Genomic DNA, 25,233 nt, shown 5'->3' on the forward strand with positions numbered 1-25,233 from the left:
TTTGATTTCAGGTGGACTGTCAAAGATGTTTTCTTTCATTCCGTTTTTTCTCTAATTTGTAGGGTTGATTTCCAAGAAACTTCCAGCTATTCATATTAGTACAGTAAAATAGTAAATATGAGAATAAATACCAAGAGAAGCTGCTTTCCAAGATATGTTTTGGTCCCCTAATTTTATGAATATGGTTTGATTTTTAAGGCTTATGATTATTATTCACATACGATGAATTTGTTTTTCAAACATAACCCCCTCTTAAGGGCCCCATCCTCCCATATGCAGTAGACTTGGGGCTTTCTGTTCTTTTGGTTAGAGCTGAAGAGTACATTTAGGAGAGGACTAGAAGGGCACACAGTAGGCACCGAGATGCTTGTAGAAGTCTGGTGAGTGGGCCTTGTCCGAGCCAGCAAGGGGACTGCCTGGACGCAGCAGGCTTTGAAAGAAAACTTTTGCCAGAGTCGGGTCACCTTCCCAAGTGGCCACCATCAAGCTCTGCCGTGGGAGCCCTTAGCATAAAGACTGCTCTGCCCAGGGCAGCCTATCACCCCAGACTTTCCCTACTGATGTTTGGCATTGAGTGTCCCTGGTTCACGGTGAGTGATTAGGTCAAACCCTATGTCAGGGAGCTTAATCACCTCTCCCAGCCTAATTGATGAGCTCCCTAAATTCCCATGAGTTTTCGAGGCTGGATAGCATCCCAGCCTTCCCACATCTGGCTCTTAGCGTAGCTTAGACCTGGCTGAACGGAAAATGCACAGCCTGATGAAAAGACTCGCCTTTGGCCACCACTAGACATTAATGGTGGTTTATATTTTGTGTACTGTTTTTTTTTCACCATCTGAGCCTCAATTTCCTGTTTGTAAAATAAGCTGATTTTATTAGATCATATAGAACATTTTTTTCTTTATTCAAAATCTGTGATTTTAATCTAGAACGTTGAATATAGGTCAGTATCCACCCTTTCTCAGAAATCTGGGAAGACTTTTTCTTTTTTCAGTTTCTCTGAATAATACTTTCCAACGTAGGACCACTGATGGAAGTTCTCCAGACCCTGGGTCTAGGGCTAGAATGTTAAAGCCCTTAGCTCCTGTGCAAGGGATGAGGGGCATTCCTGAGATCATTCAGAGGAAGCCTTACTCACAGGAAGCTGATTTGCTGACTAGCTCTTACTGAGCACGTTCCCCCTTGACCTCCAGGAGACTCACTCTGTGGTGGCCCAGTGACACCTTTGTTCTAAATTCCCTGCTCTTAGTGAGCAATGCTGTGGGATTTTAGAAGTCTAGCCAACTTAAATGCTTAGGCATTTAAGGATAGAAAAAATTTAATTTAACATAACCTAGGGCGCCTGGGTGGCTCAGATGGTTAAGCGTCTGCCTTCGGCTCAGGTCATGATCCCGGGGTCCTGGGATCGAGTCCCACATCGGGCTCCCTGCTCCTTGGGAGCCTGTTTCTCCCTCTGCTTCTCTCTCTCTGTCTCTGTCTCTTGTGAATAAATAAATAAAATCTTTAAAAAAAAAAAAAAGTGTTAACATAACCTAAATTGGCATTCTTGTAACATCCGTATTCAAAAGAGGCATCCTCTTGGAGTGAATGATTTTCTTTTCTTTCAAGATTTTATTTATTTATTTTACAGAGAGAGAGAGAGAGAGAGCACACAAGCAGAGGGAGCACTAGGGGGAGAGAGAGAAGCAAGGAGCCTGATGCGGGACTCGATCCCAGGACTTGGGATCATGACCTGAGCCAAAGGCAGACACTTAACCAACTGAGCCGCCCAGGCGCCCGAGTGAATGATTTTCAGAAAAACAATGAAATAAGCTGCATTTTTCTCTTGCCGCTGTCCCCTTTCAAGTGTTTGTGCTCCAGCAAGAGTCAGCTTGTTGCTTCCCAAACCTGCCGAGCCGTTTCCTGTTACCCTGTCTTTGAGAAGCAGCTCCCCCACATCCTTCCTCGTGCCCCCCTCTCTGGCCCAGAGGGAGCCCCACCATGCTCCCCGCTCCCAGCCCAGGGCTACCTTTCACACTGCAGATACGCCAGTGCTAGGGTTTGAATTTCTTTGGTGTTCCTGAATTTGCCAGAAGCAAGGGAGGGTAGGGTAGTTGGAAAGCGCTCCTGTAACCTGTTATTTTCCTTACAGTTAAAATGTGAGGAAGACTAACTCTTCCCACCAGTCACTACCATGCTGTGCATCAGGTTTCTGAATCATCTCCTCAGTCCACAGCTCATTTTAAAATTTCGCTTCCAGGCTAGATCTGCAGGAAATAAGATTGTGAGATCATAAATGCTAGAGTGGGTATGAAGTTAATTTACCAGATCCCAGAATGTTAGCCCTGGGAGTCCAGAGGAGGCCGCTTCACAAGTGAGTCACGCCTGTATGGAACCTGGTATCTGCAAAGGTGTAAACATGCCAAAAATATAAATAGCTCTAAGATGAGTTTAAATTAAAGCATAAAATAAAGTTTGGGTATATTTACAGGCAGTGGGATTACTTAACAGGTTAGGAAGGAAAACATGAGATATTTGAGGTACATCCTTGAACTTCTAAGGTAGCTACCTTGGAGAGAAAGCTTGAAGGAAACGCACCATGGCGTTACTCTGAAGGATTTTTTAAAAAGTCAGCACAGGGCCCAGAAGCAGTGTTTTGGATAGATGAGGAGTATTTTCCAATATAACGTTCCTCGTGGGCTGATTGAACCGTGAGCCTTCTCCTGTGAAGCCGAAGGATCCCTCTTCTTGTGAGAGAGTGTCCGTTAGCTCTGCCCGAATCTGTACCGACCGTGACTGACCCAGAAGGCCGGGTCGCTGCGGTTGCATTTCCTGTGGCACCCATGTTCTGGGGTCAGGGTTAACAGGGATCATTCATCTCCATGTTCAGGTCTGCACTTTTCCACTCACATCAGCTGTAGGTGAGAGTAGACCTGCCCCAACCCAAGAGACTCGCGATGACACAGGAACGACTGCAGCTAGCTAGCACTGTCGAGTGCAAAGAGCTGAGCACCGTGTGTCTGTTTTAATAAGCAATCCTGTTAGGCAGGTGCTATCATCATACCCACTTTTCTGATGGAAAACTAAGGCTCCGAGAAGTTGAGTCATCTCTCCCAAGATTATGCAGCGAGTATGTGGGGGAGCCGGGGTTCAGATCACAGCAGTCTGGCTCCTGAGCCCAAGTTTTTAAAATGATTCCTATTTTGGAGGCATTTTTATCCTTTGGGGCCACTCAGTTTCACGGAGTCAGTTCTCTTTTGTGGTGCATCTCCCAAACCTAGGCATTCTGGCACCGTACCTTGCCTGGATCACCTGGTACTGCTTGTTATGAATGGTGCACATAAGCAGAGCCCACCCCCACGGCTCCAGCAAACGTGCTGCTGGTTATTAGAGAGTATGTCCAAAAAAGGTACTTAACAAAGCAGCTATCCCAACTACTGAACAAACCAACTTGTGTGGCCCGTGATGGAATCCCTTTTCTTTTATTTTTGAAAATGAATAGAAGCTTGTTAATGTTGTGCCTTCCAGTAAGTTCAGGCCCACTGTCAGGACCCCAAAATCTGTTGTCTTGTGATATTCTTGTTGCTGAGCTACCGAGTGCCTCATCCGGGAAAGCTGCTTTTCCACCATGTGACACAAAGGCCCTTCATGCTCTACCCTCATCTCTTGACACTCTCCCCCCTTTCCCCCTCTTCAGTGGTCTCTGGACTGGCCGGATGAAGCTGGTCGTGCTTGCCCTTTGCATGGAAGCTCTTTCTTTTCTCTCTTTCTAGCCAACCACTCTTGTTCCTTTCAGATGAACCCTCCTCCCGTTAGCCTCCCCTGACCGCTCAGGACCTGGTCAGGTGCCCCTGCGTGCTTCCACAGCACCCTCTGCTTACCCTTTGTGCACGTACATGTGGGGCTCTAACTTCCTTTTCCTAGCCCGCGTTGGTACTGCTTACTTTTGGATAAACACCCTGACCCAGAAGACAGTGCCTGACAATGCCAGAAATTCAACAAGTGTTTGAATGAGAGAGAGGTCGAAATGACATACTTGGTGACAAAGGGGACTAATGCATGCAGTGTCTAATATTTGCAGATTATAAGGTACTTTCGTATACGTTACATTCCTGAATCCTTACAGCAACTGTGGGGAGTAGATTTCTCAATCCTCATTGTACTAGGCTGGAAGCATCGCTTGCCCTGGTGTGTATATATGGTTAGTACAGTAGAGCCTGCTTATCTGCTGGGGGGACGTGCGCCAGGACCCCCAGGGGATGCCTGAAATCGCAGGTAGTGCCAGACTCTATGAATAACTCTGTTTTTTCCTATACATACATACATATGATAAAGTTTAATTTATAAATTAGGCTCAGTAAGAGATTGACAACCATAACTAATAATAAAGTAGGATAATTATAATAATATACTGTAGTAGAAGTTATATCAATGTTGGTCTTTCTCTGAAAATATCTTACCATGCTGTACTCACCCTTCTTGCAATGACGTGAGATGATAAAATGCATTTGTGGTGAGACGCAGGGAGGTGAATGATGTAAGCACTGTGACGTAGCCTTCTGCTATCACTGACCTTGTGATGATAAGTCAGAAGGAAGATCATCAGCTTCCAGACTGTGGGTGACCACAGGTGACTGAGACCCGAGACCATGGGTAGCTGGAAAGTGAAACTGTGGATAAGGGTGGGGACAGCTGGATTTGAGCTTAGGTCTTCTGACCCCAGATCTTGTGCTCTAATGTCTGTGTGAATATTACCTCTAGGTTAAAACAAGTGTTAGAATCTGTAACAAAAGCAGTGTCATCCTTGGGGCACCTGGGTGACTCAGTCGGTTAAGGGTCTGCCTTCGGCTCAGGTCATGATCTCCAGGTCCTGGGATGAAGCCCCAAGTCGGGCTCCGGGGAGTCATCGTCTCTCTCTGCACCTCCTCCTGCTGTCGCTCGCACTCTGTCCCTCTCTCTAATAAATAAAAATCTTAAAAAAAAAAAAAGCAGTGTCATTCTTGTCCTAACCAACAAGATCCAGAGGGAGAATCGACAGACTTTAATTTCTCTCCCTTTCCCCCCTTGGCATCTTCCTACTTCCCACGAGTTCCCAGTGAGAGCCTTACACTGACATGTGATGGATTCTTTCCAAGTTTCAAGGTGCTGACAGTGAATCTCTTGTTTGGATTTGGCCCAGGCTGGCTGCAGCCCTTCTCTCATTGGGGTTTGAGCTTTTTGGAAAAGTGGAGAGCTGAAGGAGTTCAGGTGAAGTCCCTGAGCATGTTGACTACGTAAGCTCGTGGTGTGTTGGGGAGTGAGAAGTGAGTTGGGTGGGAGGGGTGTGTGCCCACACAGCGAGAAAGTGAGCTAGAGGATGTGAGTCGGGGGCTGATAGTGTTGGCAAGGAAGAGGCTGTAGAAGCTGCTGGCTGGAGGGGCCGTGTAATTAAACAGTTGAACAGATCTTAATAACAGACTGGGGTGTTCTCCACAGGCCTGCAGGGGAGCAGAGTGGAAGCAAGTGAGCTGGCAGCATCTTTGGACACACAGAACTAGATGGGAATGACTTACCTGGGATGCAGGCCTGCGTCATTCCCACAAGCAGGTAGCCCCAAGGAATAGGGCACAATCAGAGGAGGGAGAAAGAGAGATTGGGGGCAGCATTTCCTAAGCTGCAAAATTCAGGATTTCATCTTCAGCCCTGCTCTGGTCTAGGTCCTCCCGGCACTGTGGCCAAGGGAGGAATTTTTAATTTCACAGAGAAGTTAATTTTGCCACCACCATAGAACATTAGGCCAAGTTCATAAATCCTTTCAGTGATTGTTTGGGAGTGCCAGTTATGAACTTCTCCTTTTACACCTGGTTATTTGCAGTCAGAAGATACACCAGCATTTATTACGGTTTTATTGGGTGAAGGGGGGGCAGGTCAGGAACAGACGGAGATGTGGTTAGAGGGACTTCCTCTAGGTCATTCAGAGATCAGAGCAACTCAGGGAGGTCACAGGAGGTTCGTGTCATTGTTCATTCACTCATCAAGCTTTCGTGAGCATCCGCTGTGGGCCAGGCTCTGGTTGGCACTAGGATGATGATGATGGTGGTGGGGATTAAAAAAACAAGCATGGTCTCTGTCCCATCATGGAAGCTAAGTAAGTGCACAGAAGAGCAGTCCAACAAAAAAATTAAATTTAAAAACTCAGGCTATGTGCTGTGAGGGAAAAGGAGCATTATTTTTTTTTTTAAGATTTTATTTATTTGAGAGAGAGAATGAGATAGAGCATGAGAGGGGGGAGGGTCAGAGGAAGAAGCAGACTCCCTGCTGAGCAGGGAGCCCCATGCGGGGACTCGATCCCGGGACTCCAGCATTATGACCTGAGCCGAAGGCAGTCACTTAACCAACTGAGCCACCCAGGCGCCCCGAAAAGGTGCTTTAAGATGAAAGGGGGGTTCCCTTTTGAGTGGTTCTCTGAGGAGGTAATTTCTAAGGTGGGAGCCAAAGGTTGAGAAAGGATTGTGTGGGTGGAGGATTTGGGGGTGAAGTTCCTAAGCATAGAAAACGACACTTAAATTTAAAAGGCTCTGCAGGGGCAGGGGGGCATGTTTGGCCTTTGGGGATCAAGAAGAAGGTACGTGCGGCCCAGGATGAGGGTTGGAGGAGCAAGCAGGTACAGCTCCTCAGAGGCCTTCCGTTTGGTCTGCCCCTGCTCTGGAAGGCATCCATCTCAGAAGTGTCTTGGGGTCTCTTCATAACCTCTGTAAGTGTCCCCAGCCCAGGGCATCCCCCAGGCTCTTTTAGGAAAGCTCTCCTCCCCAAGAGACTGCCTGACACTTTCCTCTCCTGTTAACGTCACTTGTCAGGGGGAATAAGGACATAATAGAGCAGATTTTAGTGAACTTGAAACCAGGAGTCATTTCAGGTGCTAAAAAACATGAAAAATAGGCCCAAGGCACTATAAAATGACTTTAAATGGATGGGGTTAGCTCCGCCGTGGGTCCCACACGCAGGTCTTGTGAGCTAAAGAACTGGGTGGTGAACACAGCAAGGCAATAGGAGTAAAAAACACAATCTTGGTTCTTCTGAAAAGTGAACCCTGCGGAGTTTCCCCCTGCCCCTGCAGTTCTGGGGAAGGTCATCCACTGAATTCAGTGAACCTGCTTCCTCAGGGACCGTCATCGGGCCCCCTTTCTAATTTTAAACTTCCGCAAGTTTAGGGATCCCAGGTGAGCATCCGGGCAGCCTTGGGGCCTGCCTGCCTCACGAGCCGCTCTCCCCTCTCCTGCTGAGGTGCTGTCCCCATCCCCAGAGCCTCGCTTCCACCTGCGACCTCCCCACCCCCCACACCTGTGACACCAGGGGACAGGCCTGGGAGCAAGCCTACCTCTCCTTCGCTCTTTCCCTGTGTGCCCTGTGAACCACCTCTGCCCCTAGTTTAAAAGAAATGAACTTTGAACTTGGGGGTGGGGTGGGGGCTAGAAGGAGGAGAGCATTGGAAAGTGTTGTGTAAACACTGTGGTTCTGATCTTTCTAATCTTTTACTACCTGTAGGGACAGGTGGATGCCGCCAAGGTGCTGGCAGGAGAAGCTGATTTTTTCAAGGCTGTGGGTTATGCAATAGAGCAGGGTATCTTTGAAGCTGCAGGAGGAGGTCAGAGCAGCTTGTCCACAGGCGTATTACGCACAAGTTTCCCTTTATAAGATCTAATTTGCTTGAGTATCGTTAGGAACTGCGGTGCCAACATGTAGCTGGATCTCTGGAGTGAGCTGTTACCGCCAGTCGGGAGTGAAAGTAATCAATCCTTTTCTTTCCTCCCCCCCCTTAAAAAAAGGACTCTACTTTCCAAGTTTTCTCGAGGTGCCGGTCTGAAGCGGTTCTCTCCAGCAGCTGTTTCTGAGTGCGATGTTGCCATATCGTAATCTGTAACCTCGTGCTCCCGTCTGAGAATATTCTCTCTCTGTCCATAGAAGTGGAGGTAGACGGCGGTTTAGCAGGTTCTGTGGACCAGGCGGTGCTGAGCTTGCGTCTGGGATAGTGACCAGACAGATGAAAGGAGAAGTCAGAGATATTTTTAGCACATCAGGGCTGCTTGGAAACCCTGGTTCCCGCCAGCCGCCCCCCACCAAGTCATTCCAGCAGGGTGTTCGGCGGTGAGTGCATCTGCTCTAATTTCGTATGTAGCGCATTTCGCTTCCATATTATGCTTCAGAATATTCATGAGGGCTGGTGGGTTGCTGACTTGACAAAGAGTAGCTTTGAAACCCACGTTATGGGCTTGGTTTTTAGGGTCCTCGGTGCAGCCCGAAGGTATGATGTTATTGCAGAGGGCCTCCTGGGGGGGTGAGGGGGTCCCGTGTCCCACTGTGGCCGGGGACCCCTCCTCTGCCTCAGAAGTGTGGTTTTTCCCTGGAAGTTGGGGCCTGAGGACATGGTTCGCTCTATTTCTTTTCCTGTGAAGTGATTCAAGCAGGCGTTGCGGTTCTGACGTGGAGAACAATGTGACCTCTGCAGTGAGTTTCTTCTAACTTTCTGTGCGCTGATCTAAACCACTGGCAACGTTGAATCAACTAAAAACTTCAGTGAGGTGATAAATCACGTCCAACGTGCGGGAAGTTGACGGAAGGGATCCTGTCGGGTGGAGGGGCCCTCCCCAGGATCACTTTGAAGAACTGAAGGGCTTTTGTGTGTGACAAGAGAAGTGTGAGCTGAGTTCCGTACAAGGGAAAGCTTCTCCCGGTGAGCCTCTGCCTGGCCAGTCAGAGTTCCGATTGAGGCCCCATCTGCCTCTCCTGGCCGTTGAGCATAGACGAGAGGACATGTGGAGGAAGCGCTGACTGGGGTGGGATTAGGAGGCCAGAGTCTGGCCTCTTCCCTCTGACTCCCCACGTCCATCCTGCCCGGGGTGGTTCTGCAGGGTGCCTGGGCTCTCTCCCTCCCCGCTGATGAGATGAGGCCCCAGATAGCACGCAGGCTCTGAAGTCAGGCCACTGGGTCCGAATCCCAGCTCCACCACTTACTAGCCGTGTGGCTTTGGCACATGAAGTTACTTAATGTCTCTGTGTCTCCATTTCCTCATACATGAAATGGGAATGGTCATAGTCCCCACCTCACAGGGCCGCTGGCCGGACTTTGAATGGGCAGTAAGTGAAATGCCTGGAAGGCAAAGTGACAAGACGCTGCGGGTGACTGAAGCTATTGCTCTTCCTCCCGGACAGTGAGTGGCCAGGGTGTTCACAGGAGAGCCCATCAGGGCGAGTGGTGGACCAGGGAAGCTGAGGGGCAGGCAGGCGCCCAGGGCCCTCCGGGCCGTGGAGCAGCACTCAGGCTGGCACCTCCCCGTGTGCCCCCCGCCCCGCCCCGGGGCCTAGACTGCAGCCCACCGCCGCAGAGTCGCGCCCAGTCCCACCCGGGAGCGCGCCCCAGCTCGGCCCTCAGATAACCTCCACGCCGTGGAGACAAGGGGCCTCGGGTAGGCCGTGATCATGGATGTGGACACGTTGCCCCCCACGCTTGCTGGGGTCCCCCAGGTGGCATTCATCGGTTTTCCCGCGCTTTCGAGGGTCCGTGTCAGACTTAGTCGTGGCAGCCAAGCTCTTTACTAGTTGGTTCTCCTGGATGAAAACCCTTTCATGGAGACTTTCTTCTCAACCTGCACTGTTTAGACTCTCAGCACGCTTCTCTGAGGGCTCAGCTGGCCACCCTCACAATAGCCCCACTGAGAGGGAAGAAGGACACTAGTTTTTATGCTGCTTCCCCCCAAATCGGTTGATACTTCACGGCTTCTGCCGTGAAAGGTTTACAGAGGGAGGAGAAGTGTGTTTGTGGGGCAAGCTTACAAAGCCCGTGGCTCCTTTCCAGAATGTACTTCGCTGTTCTGCCCTGCGTGGTGGAGAGCCCTGTTGTCTTCAGTTTGGGTGGCTCCATCCAATCTTCCACTAAGAACAACATCGTTAAAGGGCCCCCACCCCCACCCCCCATGGGCAAGAGGAGATCCCTCTGCTGCCCTTCAGAGGCTCAGGGACTGGCGAAAATCTGAGGGGGGCCAACCAGGTGAGCAGCCTGGGGATAGAAACACAAGATGAGGGCAGTAAAGTTGTGCTGATGTTTCTGCAAGTCACAAACCTGAAATTTTGACAGATCTCACGGGGGCAAGGAGAAGCCACCCTGAATAGCTGATGTCTTAAACTGACTTCACAGTGAGCTAAACTATGAGAATGGTAACTATTCTTTATTACTCAAAATTGTTCGTCCAGAAAGCCTAAAAAGAGCCAGCCACTTCTGGTGGTCAAAACCAAATGTCCCCAGTGTTTTTGCAAACAGACCTGGGAGGACCAGCTGCAAGAATACCTGCGTGTTGCTGCCACTTTATGGCCAGAAGCAGGCAGTGCGTGTGTTACCTGTTGTTGGACCCCCTGTGTGATTAAAGGTCTTTTACAAAGATTTTTCTCAGTCCCCCTTTCCCTACCTGTATTCCGTCTCCAGGGCTTGTCCATTCTGCGTCTGTCACATCTGTACGTTGTCCTGTCTTTGACTCCAGGGTCACACCACCTTCAGGCTCCAGACCGATCTTGCTAAAATGTAAATCTGATTGTCTTTCTCTTTGTTAAAGCCTTTTAATGGCTCCTCCTTTTCCAGGTTCTAGCACATCTCTCAGGAGAGCCCCAAGCCCAGCTCCTTTGCCCCGGGCTGCATCTTTGCATGTGCTCTTCTCTCTTCCTCTTCTGTTTAACTGCCGACACCTACGCGTTCTAAAGATTCATCTCCTGTTTCACCTCCTTCGGGAAACCCTCTGCCCTACATTAGATACTCAGCTCTAATCTTTATCGCAATGTCTGGCATATAACGGTTGCTCACTAATTATTAGAAAGGAGTAAAGGGAAGGGGAAGAAAAGCAGGCAAAGAGCCGAATCAGCAAGTGTCCCTCTTAGGTGTGATGGAGCTCAGGAAAGAATGAAGCCCAGGGGGCCCCTAGAGCAAAGACGACCCTTGTGTCTGGCAGATGGTAGAGAAACTCTCACCTTGGGAAGCAACGCTTATTAACCTTCCCTGTGCTATTCCCTGTCTGCTTTAGCCCATCCTACCGCCAGAGCAGTCTTTTTTTTTTAAGATTTTATTTATTTATTTGACAGAGAGACACAGCGAGAGAGGGAACACAAGCAGGGGGAGTGGGAGAGGGAGAAGCAGGCTCCCCGCAGAGCAGGGAGCCCGATGTGGGGCTCCATCCCAGGACCCTGGGATCACGACCTGAGCTGAAGGCAGACACCTAATGACTGAGCCGCCCAGGCGCCCCCAGAGTAATCTCTTCTGAGCATGCATCAATCATGATCACTTCTCCAACTCAAAACTCTTCGATGTGAGAGTTCCAGATTCCTTTGTCTGGCAGTCCGGGAGCTCCCGGCATGACCCCACCTCCCCTGTATTTCACGCCTCTTCTTATACGTGCCCTAAGGACCATCTGAATGTGAGGACTCAAGAATTATTTGCTGATGGGTTGAATGACTTCCTTGACAGGCAGGATGGCAAAAGCACATCCTAAAATTTCAGGTAAGACCTCGGTTACTGCATGTCTGTGGGTGTAGCAGCTGTGTCGGTCCCTCCGGAATCATCCAAAAAAAAGATATTGTCGTGTGCCTGCAGAGAGCAGATAGTCCAGGAGAAGGGCCGTGACAAAAAAATGCAGGGGACGTTAAGGAGCGAGACAGTAGAAGTGAACACATCACAGGGCGGTGTGTGATTAATTGCCAAATAAATGGCTCCAGAATGTGGCGGTGATGAAACAAGGTAGTGAATGTGGAAGTGCCTCTTGGCGGTAAAATTCCCAGTTCCAGGCTATGCTGTGGCGTGCCCCTCCCTCACGTGGACCGTGGGCCCCCCCCCCACCGTTGAACCCCAAGCTACAGCGATGCCCTTGCACTGTTCCCTCCTCCTCATCTCCCTTCCTTGTCTAACCTCTTCTTCCTTTAAAACTCTGCCCTCCCTTTAAGATTCAGCCTAGGGTTCCTCAGTAGACCTGCCACTCCCCTTGCGCACCTCCCCGCTCCCTTGTCCCCCAGGGCTCCCCACATGTGCCGAAGGGCAGCGCTGCCCGCTTCTCTCATCCCTCTGAGGGACTGTGTCTTTTTCCTTCCTGCTCCTGGCACCTGATAGAGCGTCTGACGTGGCATACGTGTCCCTTAAATGTTTGTGGTTGATTGAAAGGGCTTAACACAGTTCAGGACTCGGTAAACCTCAGTTGACTTTACGTGGTTAAGACAGGAGTGTTGTGAGCGCCAGGGTGGTCCAGGGAGGCTCCTCAGGGCAAGTGGGAAATACCGAACCGAACATTAAAATGGGCAAAGAATAAAAAGGAATCCCAGGTGGGGTAGGGTAGCTCAGTGTCTGTGACTGCTAACACCATAGCAAGGGAGCCCTGCAAAGCAGGGGAGCGGAGCAGAGGGTTTATCTCAAGGAAGTAGAGAGAATGCCCTGAAGGCGGTTTGGACTCCGCTGGTGGAAGGGAAGGCCTCAAACACAGGCACTTGGGTATTTGGCAGGCAGTGGGCGCCATTTATTGCTTTTGAAATCCAGTGGTGACTTAATCAAAGTGGTGTTGAAACTGGGAGCTGCCCTGTGGCCTTGCCTTCACTTTATATCACGGCTTTGAAGCTCATGGGGAGACCGAGAACGGAGGATCCAGGTGTGAAGCCCCTCTGTGATTTAATGCCTCACCTGTGAGGGGGCGGATCTTTCATAAAACAAAGGTTTTCCTTCTGGTGTTGTCCTTGACCTGGCCCTGAGCTGTTGATCCTTTGGGTCCATTCAGCTCTGCCCCGTTCCTCTCCCCTCGTGACTGGTAATGACCCGGAAGGTGGCAGCACCCACACAGCAGGTGGCCTCCAGAGCTGAGTCACCACCCTGGGAACGGTGCCCTAGGGAGGGCCAGCTTGGGCAAACCGGGAACTCTCCGCCTTGTCGGGCTCTGTGGGGGCTCTTGGAGTGGCAGCAGGAGCAAAGGAAAAATGGATTCCTTGATGCATCTAGAGTGTCACTGAGCTGATAAGAAAGTGAAATAAAGCCCACTGAAGAACCAAAAAGGAAGTGATCCTAGTGGGAATCCCTAGCTGGTGTCTTGGGCAAAGCACGAAGAGTTTTCCTCACAATGACAGTTACGGCCCAAGATGGTTTTATTTAAACACATCAAAATTATCCATTTACTGATGTCTTTAAAAATGGAATGAAGATAATTTTAAAATGATGTTTTAAAATTCTGTTTGAGCTTGTGAATTAAGAGAGCTTAAGGACTAAAACAGAGAGCCACGTAAGCTGTCCATATTCCAGGAAATGATCAAATGAGATGTGTAGGGTTGCTTTTTTTTTTTTTTTTTTACATTTTTTATTATTCATAGGTACTCTGATGGATGTTGTTTTTTAAAATTACGATGCTTTTATTTCATTCCCAAGGAGGATAAAAATGTACTGTTGCTTTTGAACGGAGGTTTTGAAAAAAAAAAAAAAGTCTGGCTTGTTTACGACACCAATGAATAGAGATGACCTCAGTCAAAAAAAAAAAAAAAAACCAAAAAACAAGTTAACTCTAATATCTCTCCTTGCCTGGAAGAGTAAGCCTTTATTGAGTACCAAAAGAAGTGTGAGTCTGACTACCCAGTCGTCATTTCAGCCGATCGGGATTTTCCAAAAAACAAAGCAAAAATCTCTCTGCATTTTCACAACTGAACAATAATTCTTAGGAAATACTACCAGCTTACTCAGTTCCTATAGGCCATAAAAAAGTCTGGTGACAATTAATCAGCCAGTTGCCTGACTGCAGATGTCATGCATGCCTGACAGTGCTCTGTCATCGCTGTGAGCTTTCAAACTTACAGAAAGTAGCATCCCATTTATCGCTTTTTGGGTATGGAATTTTTTAACTTCAAGGTCGATTTTTTTTTTTTTTAACTTTACCCGTCATGTGCCCAGTTAATTCTTATACAGCTGAGTGTCTCTGAAGGCAAAAACCTAACCTGGTCATTTTCTTGAGCAGATTGTCCTCTGAGTTTCTAGGTAGTATGCACCTACTCTGTGACCTTCCTGGGGCCCAGACAGCACTCAAGTTCCTCCTTTATTCTTCTGTTTACTTGCCATGAAAAAAAAATCTAAATCTAAAAAAAAAAAAAAATCTAAATCTAATCTAAAAAATTAGCCACAGAAAAATATGGCACATTAAAAGCTTTCCTAGTTTTTTGTTAGACAGAAGGATTGAGGCAGGTTGTACTAGAAACCAGAAGTATATGCTGATCCCTACAACCTTTGTGATTTCAGATCGATAAAGGCTGCATCCAAATGCATTTAGAGGTTAGAGGTCCGTTGATTGTACTAGAATCCATTTCAGTCAAAAGAATGTCTAGACTCACTGGGTTTGGAGTGCAGTTTAGGGGAAGAGGATTTTTTAAGAAGTTGTATTGATCCTCTGACCCATGTGGGGTGGGAGAACTAACCTGCTTTTGGATAAAGGTTGCAAAAAAAAAGCCAATCAGGTGAACATACAGAGAAGTTAATGAGCATTCAGCACTGAGATAGATACGGATGCCCAGCCTTTCAGAAAGGTGCGTTAATAAGACCAGTGTGACAGCAGGAACCATCGAAGCCATTAGAAGGTATTTGGGAAGCACTCGGGTGCTGATGAGTTAAAAAGGCAGAGACATCCAGTAAGTGAGTTCCCGCCTGGGCACGGGTTTGTTTATCCTGCCCTTCAGAAGTCGGAGCCAACATTCTTAATGGTTTTGAATGATTCAGAATGTTCCTCTCTCCCCACACACAGACTTACGACTGAAACCCCTTTAGGTGAGGTCCAAAGCAGAAACCAGCCTGACACTTCCTGTCATATTTTAGAATCATCTTATTTTAGAGCAAAGGGCAGACGATCAAATACAGCTTCCTTGTTTCAGAGAGGAGACTGAAGCCCTAGGCTTTGGTCTGCCGGAGGCCGCAGAGCTGAAGGAGAGGCCAGTGTGCGCCCGGCCTCCTTCCTTGGGCCACACAGCCCCTCGTCCGAGCCTTGGGAGGAGGCTCCTGTGTGCCTTTGACCTCCCAGCCAGGAGAGGCCACTTGCCCTTTGAGGAATGTTTAGAAAGCTACTTAGGTTGGAACAGAGAACTTCATTTTTTTACAAAACGAAACAAATCAGTTATTTATTTGTCATCAGCAGCTATTTCAAAATGTCTTCTGTCAGAGTTGTGAATTTATTAGCTCCTGGGCAGAAATAACAATAACATTTCTATCTCCATGCCAAAGTAAGAGACCTGACACACCTCTCTCTCTCTCTTCTTTTTTTTGGATGAGAATTCACTTATGCCACACTAGATTGTAATAAAACAAACTTTAAATCCTTCCCACAGGAGAAAGAATTGAGCAATGTTCTGAGAACATGTTGTACTCTTTGGGGTACTGAGTAAGTGTAATACTTAGAAGATGCTCTGGAAGCTTGGAAGTGCCTCTTGGTAGTAGAGTAGAGGGGGTGCAGTGGGGGAAGAATGGGGTAGAGAAGCAGGACAGACGGGAGGAGGAGGGCTTTGGAAGGGCAGCTGGTGCGCCCTCCTCCTGCCGGGCGGAGGACTCAGGTGTCCAGAAGCCCACTGGAAAGACTCATTTCCCCAGAAGCCAGGGTGTGAGCCAGTGACCCGTCCGGACCCGTCCGTGGGAGAGCCGGAAAAGCACAGGGCAGGCAGAGGGCAGGCAGGTCACCGCGCCCACCGCGCCGGCTCTCTCCTAGCAGCTTCCCCAGTGCAAGGGAAGAGGATGCTGCCTCTCTTTGTAGAAGGGCAACAGCGTGAACCGAGGGGTGAAAGAATCTATCCTAAGGGGGAAAAGCCAGTCGGAGAGCTGGGCTTTGCACCAGATTCCTGCCCTCAAGCCCTCCTGCGGAGCAGATCCTGCACCACCCCCTGCCCCCGCTTCTTCCAGGAAGCAGTCAAGTAGCTGTCATTAATTTCATTAATTGCTTTGTTACGTTAATGGCATGATTATTACAACACGCATTTGCCCTAAGAGTGTAAACTATAATATGTCATAGGTGAAGCATCTCCCAACAAGATCTTTGCATAGTAGGAGGGAACTGTTCTTCATCCTAATAATAGCAAGGGCCACTCTTTCCCTCCTTCCTGCCCATGGAGACAACGTGGAGGAAAAATCATTCGTGTTTAGCTTCTTAGCGTGATTCTGGACATCAATAACAATGCCCCCCCCCCGCCCCCCGCCCATCACCCTGTATTGTCTCCATTGTTAAGGTAGACAGTTCATTTTGCCCAGAGCTAGGCAGGAGAGGTGTTTGGCTGTGTCTGTCCACGTGGCCTTCCTCGGGGACCGCTCTCGCCGGGGCTGGCGCTGGGTCCCATGCAGGCGTCAGCACACCTCTGCACTGCCTGAGTGATTCGACAGGCATGCGGGCCGTGCTTTGACTTAAATCCACCTCGGATTTTTTTTTTCTGGCTTTGTTATATTTGTGTGTACTTAAAAAAATTATCATCTAGCAAGTGTTTGAAATTTAAGCCATGGGTAAAATGTTCCTAGCAGAAAATTACACAGGAAGCTGGAAAAAAATGGAATAGAAAGCAGCTTGTGCTGTTTTCTTAAGACTTTTGTGTGCGCTTTGGATGAGCATGCCCCTCACCCGCCCTTGCTGGTTCTTACTGGGGCTGGTACTGGATTCAGAGCCCTCTTGTGGGAAGCGGGGGGACAGGGAGAGGGTGTGAGAGCCCCTCTCCCCTGTGGTGGTTCTGGGGCCGTCCTAGTGAACGTCCCCGGCACTCGCAGGCATGTGGAAATGGCCCAGCTTGCATGTGCTTCACCTCAGCGTGAGTATTGGTCAGCATCCTGGGACATGGTCCTCTCCCTCTGGCCTGCTAGAGGCTTGGGGTCAGGGAAGGGCACTCCTCTCCCACTGAAAGGCATTTTACAGAGTATCAGTCAGTGTGTTCTGTCCCCAGCCAAAACTGCATTCCAGACAGAGGGGTGCCTGGATACCTCTTTCGTCGAGGCATCCTGAGAAAGGGGCTCCCAGCCCCTCTAGGAAACCCATGGGAAATGACCACCTCCATCTCTTCTCGCTCATTCCTCTGTGAGACGGAGAATGGGAGGCCTTTGGGAAGGCTTCTCCTGACCCCAGAGTCTGGGGCCTCCCCTGTGGCTCCCACAGCCCTCGGAGTTTCTTGTCTCCTAGTACCTATCCCGTTGTCTTGATGCTTGCCTATTGACTTGTCCGTACCCCTGCCAGCCCACCAGCTACCGGAGGACTGCTACCTTGTCCTCCCTCTGTGCTCCAGTGCTTCCCACGTGCAGGGTCTTAACAGACATCTGTGTCTCCTGCTCGTCCTACATTTCGTGTTTTTTCTCGTGCCATCCCTGATCGCCAAACTCCCACCATGAGTGCACCATCTCTCTCTCTCCCCCTGTGCAATCCAGTGTTCTCTCAAGTGCCCGCAGTCTCACTCCCCCAAGGTCCCCCTGCCAAATGGCAGTGGCTTCCCCAGTCTCATCGATCTTGACCTCTTTGCTGCGTTTAACACGATCTCCTGTCCCCTCCCTGAAACCCTCCCTTTTTTTCCAGCTGCTCAGACCACCCTGCAGAACCCAGCCGAGGCCCCTTTCCCCTGCGAAGCCCCGGACTAGTCAGCCTGTCTCAAGCTCATCTAATCCTAGATGATCCTTGTCTCTGTCAGCATGACTTCATTCCACAGCTAAAGGTCCCACACAAGTGTAGTCCCATCATTTACTGAGTTATTTTTCTAGCAGTATCTAGCACAGCGCTTGGGCTCTTAGGAGGCCATCAGGGAATGCCAGTCGATTGATTTTTAACAGATCTGTTTTTATCAGTAGTGTTGAGCAGGGACTCGCAGCTCTGCCACACTGCTGTTGGCTAGACCCTCTGTGAAGGATGTGCCTGGCCCAGTGTGACTCCCCACTCCCATACTGGAGCCTCCTGTGTTTGCCCTGGAGCACGACATTTTCCTTTGGAGTCCTGTTCTGCTCTATCCTCATCTATTTATGTGTTTACTTACGCCAGACTCATCTGTCTTGTTTGCACTCATACCCTCTGAGTCTCATACAGCTCCTGGTACATCGTCAACTCCACGAATCGGTGGTGCAGGAATAGGCAGATGGAAATATTGGAATATCCTCATCTCAGTTTCAGATTGTATGTCTTTTACTAGACTCTGGAATGCCTGTTGGGACATCCTTGGCTTATGTTATCCTTTCCCCTGAGAGAAGTCCCCGGACCCACAGCCTCTGTGTACTGATGTCCAATGTTAGGTTAGTCTTCCACACCACATGTAACACACTGTTTGTATCTACCTTTGGAAGTTGTATCCAAAATGTTAGATGTGCTATCCCCTCCCAGGGGAAGGTGGGAGCAGGGTTAACATTTATTGAAGATCTACGTACCTTGTGTTTTATTTGAGTCAGTTATATTTTCACAACTCTGAGAATTAACGTTACGATTTACACTTCAAATATGAAGAAACCAAAGCTCAGAAAGGGGTAAATTGCTTGTCCAAGATGTGTAACAGGTGACTGAGGGAGAATTTGAATCCAGGTCTTTCTTGGTCCCCAACCTTATGCTGCTTGCCTCTATTTCCAGTTTAAATGTGCCATTAAATGGGCAGTCACTTCATTGCATTTGACATTAAAAAGGCAGCTGGAGGGGAGTGGGGGGATGGGGTAACTGGGTACATGATGTAACGAGCACTGGGTGTTATATAAGACTGATGAATCGGGGCTCCTGGGTGGCTCAGTCATTAAGGGTCTGCCTTCGGCTCAGGTCATGATCGCAGGGTCCTGGGATCGAGCCCCACACCGGGCTCCCTGCTCAGCGGGAACCTGCTTCTCCCTCTCCCACTCCCTCTGCTTGTGTTCCCTCTCTCACTGTGTCTCTCTCTGTCAAATAAATAAATAAACTCTTAAAAAAAAAATAAAAAAGACTGATGAATCAGTGACCTCTACCTCTGAAATCAATAATACATTATGTCAATTAATTGAATTTAAATTTTAAAAATTAAAAAATAATAAATAATAAATAGCGTGTATTAACTCAGTGTCATTAACTCAGACAAGCAGGGGCTGGTGAGGAAAGGCAAAGATAAGGAAAAGATGTTTATTGGGGTAGGTTGATTCTAAGCAGGGATTGATAGAGGTCTGCTTCTAAGACCTTACAGGTTTAGGGGGATGACTCCTTTGGGGGCCCTCTGGGACCAAGGCTGTCCTGTTGAGAAGGCAGGTTGACCTTTGACTCCCTTTCAAGACAGCTGCAGGAATCCCAGTGGTAAGCGTGCTCGTTGGCAGCCGCTCTCCCCTGGGGGGATAAGGGGCTAGGTTTGGTACAGGCCTCAGCCCTGCACTAGATTAGAACCACCAAGAACCACTGTGAAAGGCACAGATTGCCAGTGCTCATAAGGGGAGGGGAGGCAGAGGTGCTAGAGGGACGCTGAAAATGCATTTATCAAACTGCTATCCTCATAGTTGAGAAGCCTTACCGCTAACTCCTACAGTGTTCTTTACCAAACCTTTCTGTGCTCTGGTCTTCCCATCTGTAAATAATGCACAGACATCTGAACCTGAGGAGGCCGCAGGTGCAATGCTCACAGAGGAGGCCTGGCAGGGGTGGGAGCAGCATGCTCAGAATCAGGCCTTATCATCTGCATTTATAGGACAAGGTCAGTTAAAGCAGGACTTCTCAGCAGCTCGAACGAACTATTCCAAATGCTTTTTCAAGTACTGAGAAGTTCCAGAAAACCAGCAGCCTGGCATTCCTCACAGTCTGGCCTGCATCTCTGTTACTGTTGGAAAAGGGAAAGCGCCCCTCTGATTTTGGGCCCTGTCCTCATTTTTGTCATCGGACAGTTGTAGAAACATGCTATTATTTTACAGCAGTATTTAAATATTTCAGAGTCGTGTGTGATCTAATAGTCCACATTGGTTTGAGCTTTAGGTTTACCCTGACAGATCTTCCTTCTCATTTGTACTTCTCCAGTTGAATTTTTTTAGATTCATTTTTCTGTTGCAAGACAGTATTGAATATGACTACAGTTTCTCTCGACCATTTCTCTTGTCAAGACCTCCGTGAATTTCAGTCCCAGCCCTCAAGAATGCTCCCACATAATAGGTCCCCATTTTGACGGCATCTTCAGGTATGCACGGGCAGTCACTTAGAGAACACGTGCGGGAACACTCGGCTTAAAGAGCACACCCGTGAACCACAGTGGGTTTCATTCCCCCCTTCGGCTCCGATGCCTGGACCTAGGCCGTCACCCCATCCGCTGATCAGCGCGGCCCGCTCGGTGGCCCCAGCTGTGTTTAAGCTCCTCTGTGGAGGTGTAATCATTAACTTAGACATTGCAATAGGTGGTAACTTGACGAGACTTCTCTTCATCACACTGCTGAGTCACCGTGCCTCTCGCAGGGTGCAGTGTGAGCTTGTGGGATATAAGGCCCGCGTGAGGATCCCTCCTTGGAGCTCTGACAAAGGCACCCCCCGCCCCCCCACCCTGTGCTGTGGCAGGTCCCATGTCAGAAGACTAAAGTGCCCTTGGACGATTGGCTTTCAGAAGCGAAGACCTCAGATGGGCTTCCTCTCCTGTGATGTGGTGAAAGGTGCATTCCAGCTTTAAAGTCAGACCACGGAGGGGAGAAAGTCTTGCGGTTTCAGTTCTAAATTGCCCTCCAGCGGCCTCTGAAGCCGTGGGGTGGTACCTCCAGGCTAGTGCTGCCCTCTGCTGGCCCTCTGGAGACTGTGCTGTGCATCGTGAGGATGCGGAGTCAACTTGTAAAATAGAAAGTCCGCTGGGCAGGGTGCCTTTATGGCTTCTCCTGTGATTGGAATTAGAGGCTTATACCATATATTATTTTGTATGACATCTCGCTGAGCAAACCTCTGCAAAATGCATGGCTTCGTGCCGGCAGACGGTTTCCATAGCAGCGGCCACCCCGGGACAGAGAGAACACCAGCCTGAGGCCCCTCACGGCACAGGAACTTCCCCAATCTCTGTGTCTTAAGCAGGAAAGAGAAGGTGCTGTTTATTTCTCATTTTTTTAAATTCATCTCTTTAGAACATTGGTGGGAGCAATAAGAGAAAGCAACGGACTTTTACTTCCTCTGTTGCTCTGGGATATTTCCTAAGCGTACACACTGTCATCTAAATTCCAGGTGCCGATCTCGTGAACGAATGAATGCCTCCTGAGGATTTCTGTGTCTGGAAAATATCTGTCAACAGATTGCGGTTACATCTCTGTGTAAGTAGAGGCTTGTGCTCATAAATCAACCTTAAGGGCGTTCTGTTTTATTTTGTTCCCGGATGGTTCCCCAGTAAAATCGTTTTAAGTGGTCATCAGCATTTGATCTCTATACCTTTGTCTCTTAAACACTCAGTTCCCGATTTACTGTTGGAAAAAGTCTATAATATGAACTTCTGCTTAAGAGCAAGGGTATTGATCCCATATTCGGGTCTGAGAATGGGAATAGGAAAAGAAGTTAGAAAATATTAAAAATACTCATTTCAGTTAATTCAGCTGGAGATGCCATTCTGGACATCCCAGGGCTTCTTTTCAGATTTGAATATTCTCCAAACACCTCTGTAGCTAGCTACTCCGGAATGCATCCACGTACAGCAAAACGGATGCAAGCCGGATCTGTGAGCCCTGTCATTACAAACTGTGACAGATCTCTTAGACACATCTCTGCTCACTATGTGCCAAAGGAAGAGTGATTTCTTATTTCTGGCATCATAGAGTTAGAAAACGCACACAGTCAATATTCAGTAAATGAATATTGACTGTGTGCGTTTTCTAACTCAAGTTGCTTTTCCTTCTGTATCTTAGATCTCACAACTTTGTGCAGCAGGTACTGCCGTTACCCTGATTCGACAGGTGAGGAGGACTGAGGCCCAGGGTCAGAGTAACTCACCCAAGGTGGTGCAGGGAGCTAGCTAGTTGCAGAGCTTGACACCCCATCGAGAGGTACTGCACAGCCCCTCCCACCCCACTGCCTGGCAGAAGGAGAAACGGCTGGGCTGAATTTTGGAGACCGTATTTTAGCCCTGTCACAATCGCATGCAAGATCTGTTGGACTCGCCCAACGTGCTCTAACTTGAGCTTCCTTGAGCTAAATGAGAAAACAAAGCTTCCGAGAATGTGTGACTTGCTCCAGGCCACACTGCAAATCAGGAATGTGGCCGCAGGTCCCAGCCCCCGGCCCTTCAGTGCTAGGCAGGTCCTTCGCGTTTCCAAGTGTTCTCCTCCCTGTTGGTGGGCTGTTTGGTGCTGCTTCTGCTAATCGGGACCAGCGCTGGTTTGACTGATTTGCTCATGTGCTCCTTGATGAAACCCTGGAACTTGGAGCCAGTGTGTGCTCAGAGGTCCAGGCGGCCGTGGAAGACGAGCCGGGACAGCGTCTGTAAAGCACTGAGCAGGAAAGAATGGGCTTGGAATCGGGCAAATCTGGATTTGGATTTGCCATTCAGAAGCTTTGTGACCAAGAGCAAGTCACGTGCCCTCTTTAAATCTCTGTTCCCTCACCTGGAAAAGGGAGATACCATCAGCCTCGTTCGGTGGTTGCTAATGTTGAGAAAATGCACAGAAAGCACGAAGCACGGTGCCTGGCACAGAGGAGGGAGGCGTTCCAAAAATGGAAGCTATCATTTCTCAGAATGCCTTCCCATCTACCTGAGGTTATTCTGGCCTTTACCCTGGAAAGGCACTCCGGAGTTCTGACCCATCTAATAAAATGAGAAATATGTGTGTAGTGCTTTAAAAATCATCGACTGTTTCCATGTACTGAATTCCCCATGACTCTCACAACCACTCTAGCATACGAAAGTGTAGCTCCATTCTCTAGCTCAGGATACCAAGGCTCAGAAAAATTCAAGGATTGCCCAAGACCCCATCGTTCATAAACAGCACCGCCAGGACTTCAGCCCAGAACCACAGCCCCAGATCCTGCCTGCACCACTCATTCGTCTGCTTCTTGCAAGAAAGCATTCTTTAAAGGTGTGCAAGTCAACAAGAGAATGACTTGGAACTGAACACCCCAGCTATGCCTTTCCAGTCTGGCCTAAGTACTCAAGTTAGGACTGCCGTGTCCTGATGTCCGCAACCTTTTAAAGCCGCAGTCTTAAAGAAGTGTCCTAGGCAGATTCAGTCTTCTTGTGCAATCCTCGAGCCTCCGGGGAGGTTCTCTTAATCCAGCTTGCTCATGCAAGAACGGACTGGCATTCCACTGGAGTGAAAACAATGTGCTTGCTCGGTTCCGTTTTTGCCACACAGGAGCTCACGGTGTGGTTTATGGATTCACGTTCCAGGCTCCAACTTTCCTATCAGATCTGGAAGGAAAAATACAAAGGGGCAAGCTTGCTCAAAAACAGCATGAAGTATGCTGGTACAGACTGGGTTTTGAAATGGAGACCCATTCTCAGGGCCTGTGGGCCAAGAGATGCCAAGGAAGGATTTTTGTTCTTGAAAGGTGATTATGTTAATGCTAGAGATGGAGGGTTGAACAATTCTAGGGGTGTGTTCTGTGTGTGACAAAGAACTGGCCAAAAAATAACACTTCTTTCAAAAGGTGCAGGACCATTTTAAGGTCCTGCACCTTTGGTTAAATGGTTAAAATAGAAACACCCCGAGTTACAGAAATTCAGCCCTCCCCGCATCCTGGCCTAAAAATACAGAACAATCAGGTTGATTGTTGGAGATTGGAGGACACGGAGGAACAGAAGCCTGCCCGTGTTCACAGACGACCGTCCTTCCTAGTCACTGAATGTCGCTGAAAGACTCAACAAAGTAAGCAGATACTTCTTCACCCAAGTTAAGGAGCTGGTCGCTGTCACCCTGTTTTCCCCGTGCACGTACTGGAAAGAGAATGAAGGAGCCCCTATTGATTTATCAACTTACTCATTTTCATCTCCTACGAGCAAACAGTGTGACTTTTCCCCCGAGTTATTTGGGTCGCCAGTCTCCTCACGTAGACTTATTTTCAAGAAACTGGCCTCGTGCTTTAGAAGAGGATGTGAAAACAGAGGCCTGAACTCAAGACCTCTCTTTCAGCGTGTTCTCAGTCATTTTAGAGTCACCAACTCGGTACCTCAGTTTCTCCCCAAGGGCTTAAAAACTGCAGAGAAGTATGCTCAAAGGCTGTGCTTACTAAGTTGTGTCTGCTGAAAACGCCTTGTCGGACCGCTCACAGGAAGAGACAAAGCTAGAGGCAAGAGAGCATATCCACCTTTGCTCTTCTGCTGCGTGTTTTGAAAAGCAGGCGTAAGGCAGAATGCAGAAAACCTACCATATCTGTTTCTGCTAAGGGAGCCAAACCCAATGGTTGTGTGTGGAGTACATACATGTATATATGGGTGTGACGTGCATTTGAGGTGAGAGATATGTATGATCTTATCAGACATAAGTAAAAGGAAGAAATTCATGCTTTAGGGAAAATTGTCCCCATAACTGAAGTGTCAAGTCACTTGAAAAACACTTCTAACTGGTAGTAGGCAAAAGTTGTGACTAGTCATTTGTAAAAAAAAATAATAATAATAATAATCAGACCTTTCTGTTTGGATTTTGGATTTTTTGAAATGATGAGCATAATCTGGCTGCACCTTGCATTCTTCGGTACTGATCTTATGAATTATAATAGCACACACAGAGGGATGCGGTGGATCCCTAAATGAGTCACAAAATTCATGAAATAGTTATTGAAGGGTTGCAGGGATTCTTCTGTCTTGGGACTTTTTTTTTTTTTTTAAAGATTTTATTTATTTATGTGACACAGAGAGACACAACGAGAGAGGGGACACAAGCAGGGGGAGTGGGAGAGGGAGAAGCAGGCTCCCTGAGGAGCAGGAAGCCCAATGCGGGACTCGATCCCAGGACCCTGGAATCATGACCTGAGCTGAAGGCAGTCGCTTAACCAACTGAGCCACCCAGGCGCCCTTTGTCTTGGGACTTTTTTAAGTTTCAATGCTTGAATTGACTGGTTGAAACAGGTTGAAACAGGTGACTGTCACTTCGCAGAGTAGATGCATTCCTTCACAGTCAGTGAGCTGTTGCATCTTTGCTGTGGTGATTGCTCCACATCCTTGTAAGCCCATGGTGTCATTCCCTTACTTACTGAGGATGAGAAAACCAGCCCAGGAACAGGAGCAGCCTGAGCATCCTGTTCAGTGGATGCTTTTCCCTAAAGAAGGAGGAATTTGTGTTGGGATCTCCTTAGGAAGAGGTAACTGGCCCCACCGGTAAGGGGTAAGAATGTTCGTCAGACCTAA

The 25,233-nt window shown here is 48.5% G+C and overlaps 1 long non-coding RNA gene across 2 annotated transcripts in view; it reads left to right on the plus strand.

Annotated features, from left to right (window-relative positions):
• The window catches only part of LOC123835300 (uncharacterized), a 220,842-nt gene that overhangs the window by 186,468 nt on the left and 9,141 nt on the right, over positions 1–25,233 (plus strand). For both annotated transcript variants that reach the window (XR_010406372.1, XR_010406373.1), the window contains one exon: positions 21,129–21,214. This is a non-coding gene — a long non-coding RNA (uncharacterized LOC123835300). The remainder of the gene's footprint in view (positions 1–21,128; positions 21,215–25,233) is intronic.

Source organism: Mirounga angustirostris, unplaced genomic scaffold, assembly GCF_029215605.1.
Source record: "Mirounga angustirostris isolate CCGP_5_RB_7025 unplaced genomic scaffold, mMirAng1.0.hap1 SCAF_12, whole genome shotgun sequence".
NCBI lineage: Eukaryota > Metazoa > Chordata > Mammalia > Carnivora > Phocidae > Mirounga > Mirounga angustirostris.